Below are 3,005 nucleotides of genomic sequence, written 5' to 3'. Positions count from 1 at the left end.
TCAGGATACCAATTTTGACTCTATATTAGTTATGCAATACACACCATCGGGTACTAGTATTGTCGAACGGGGTCGCTCTGGATAGATGGTCGGGGCCACCAGTGCTGGTCCTGCCTGGAAAACCAAAATGATTGGAGTTAAACCTGCCCTTTTTGTGCAGAAACCATGGACAACAGTATTGTTATAAAGATTTTTAATGATTGCTGGAAAACTCCCGCTGGAAGAGCATGGTGTAGGGCAATCATTCTCCTCCCGTGAGGCATGCCACATGTCTCCCGCAACCATGTTCAGTCATACTGCCTCAGTCCTACAAAGCCTGGTGCCCTTCTTTTTCATTTCAGTCATCTGTACTTCACCTTTGCCTGTTACATTTTTAACTGATATACAATATCTACATATTTACACGTATAAAGTTTTGGGAAATTTAGAATTTTTTACCTCCTTATGCAAAACGTTATCAAGGACAGGGAAGTCAGTACCTGAAACAATTTATTTGAAATATTTCTATGTTTACCAGCTAATAGCGTCTCAAATAGTGTATTGTAGAAAAAATAATCCCTTACCTTTGGCCATTTGCCAGTTCATTAATGTATATCAAAACTGAACCTCATTTTTTTTTTTTCTAAATGTCTTAGTTGATAGCTGTAAGACCACTGGCAAAGAATGAACACAAGATTTTGTCTCCATACCTACCAACACTGTTTGGCCATCAACAGTGGTACACTCATAAAATGTGATAAATTTTCAAAGGTATTGATCCAAACTAAACTATGTTTTACATTTTTAATAGATTATCAGGCTAATGTATAAGATATATAGATGATGTTAGATAACAAAGCAGATCAAGGAATGGAATAACATTAAGCTTTAAAGACGTCTTTCACCCGTGGCTTCCCCTCATGCCTTGTATTTTCCTCTTTGTTGGACAGGTCTTTTGTTTCCCAGGAGGGTCACGTTGTGTCTCTATGAAAATCTTCGGAGCAGAGCCGTCAGGAGGATCAAAAATTATGTAAATAGTCCAAATCACATCCAACACACACTGTAGAAAGGAAGAAAGAATTTATATTCACAGTAAATCTTGAAGGACAAAGCTCAGTGTAACACATGGGACACTCCTCATTGCATGGCGGACAATGAGGAATACCCATTTAAAGGGGGGTTTCTCTATGATACTTTCTTAGCACCTCTTTTTGCTTTTACTCTGCTAAAATGTGTCTTGGATTTGGATCTTTTTGCAGATTTTGGTTTTGTCTTGGGGCCTATCTGTGTTTTGCTTGACCTATATGAATGAGACATTATTAAGTCACCAGTCTCTTCAGGAAGACTAAAGGCAGTTTCTGTTTCTAAAGCATTTAAGTGCTCTTCATTTGCTTCCCTTGGTCGAAAAGTCTCTCCATCCGAAACTTCAAACACTGAGCAATTGCCTTTTTCCACGGTTTCAGATACTTGCAACTGTTTTAGAGAGCAAACATAGGAAATCAGTCTACTGGTGTCCAATCCAAGGGGTGATTCTTGTGATAACTTGTTTAAAAATATATTCTGAAGATGTCATACAATATGTCAGAGTATGTGGCCCATGTTGCAGTACCCATTATCTGAACTATCCAGTTTACTCTAAAGGCTTCACAGCTGATATCTTCCAATGGCACCGAGTGCACTCACTCTCACCGAAAAATAATGCCCCTTAAAGTGTACATCTTTCCCCAAACTTCCCACATGATAGCATTTCACACATCCGGAACCTAGAACGCCTCCCCCCTTTCCCCCCAGACCTTTTGCTAGGACTGTGGTCGCCATACATTTACCGTTACGATTTTTCTTGTCAGATATAGCATCCAGTCTAGCTTTCGCTTTCAATTTTTTGCTCCACTTTCCTTTCTTGTGGCATGCTTTCTTCTTGGTGCGTTCCAGCATAACCAAATTTTATTTTTTCTCTTAGATGGAGGTCTGATTTCCTGAATGCTAGCACTGTCTTCCTCCTGTAGCTCTCTTTCCTAGTTGGAGTTTTAAGGATTTAAATCAGGACGCCCCTCGATTTCCCCTGATATGTGGGTAGAATTTTTCAGCTTCCCTGACATGGAAGTAGATTTACTCGACTCCTGATGTGTTGGGTAAAATTTTCCTCGACTCCCATAGCGCGTGAGACTTATCCATCGGCTTCCATGACAGTTTCCCCGATTTTCCTGAAATTCGGGCAAAGTTCTTCGGTTTCCCTGGCAAGGCGTGGTCTCCAAGGATTCCTGATAAGTTGCCAGGTCTCTCACCTGATGCATTCTCGTTTAGACCTCGCGATTTGGAAAAGAGGCTCTTGTACTTCGCGGAACCAAGTCCGTCCGTCGCTGGGGATCGGACTACGGCTGTTCTTGCCATCTTTCAGGTTTTGGAAAGTGAAGAAACACTTCATTAGTACTAGCGTAGATAAATACAGAAGTTGCGCCACTTTAGATAAAGAAAAAGCAAAATCTCTTGTGTGCATGTTCGACAGCAACATAATTTCTCTGGCGACACACAAAAAAATCAATGATGTATCATCCACCTCATCCAAAAACACCAGTGCAACTTACAGTACTTCAGCAACTATACGAACTATATCCACCACTTAAACATCTTCCTTTTTGCCAAAGGAACCGTTCTGCAATTCGAGTCACTATAGTGTGGGGATTTTTAACACAACGATGGCTGCAGCACGACTGAGCTCTGTTTTGAGTCGAAGAGCAGCCGCGAGTGGCCTCGGCCAATGATTGCGCGCATACCACTTGGGGCCGGAGACGAAACACATCATTTTTTAACCTTACTCTTTACCGAACATGAAACTTTGCACCACTTCTGAAACTCGATTTGTTTGCAATTATATATTGCATATGATCTAATAAACGAAGATGGGCGAAAACAAGTGGGCAGGTTTTACGCCACCAGCAAAAATTCCCGACGTGTACTTCTCGCTTCCCGCTCAGGTTACCTGACGATTAAAAAGGGAAAACACAACGCCCTACTTTTTAAAAACA

This window comes from Penaeus monodon, chromosome 30 (assembly GCF_015228065.2).
Source record: "Penaeus monodon isolate SGIC_2016 chromosome 30, NSTDA_Pmon_1, whole genome shotgun sequence".
In the NCBI taxonomy this organism is placed as follows: domain Eukaryota; kingdom Metazoa; phylum Arthropoda; class Malacostraca; order Decapoda; family Penaeidae; genus Penaeus; species Penaeus monodon.
This window is presented reverse-complemented; position numbering follows the sequence as displayed.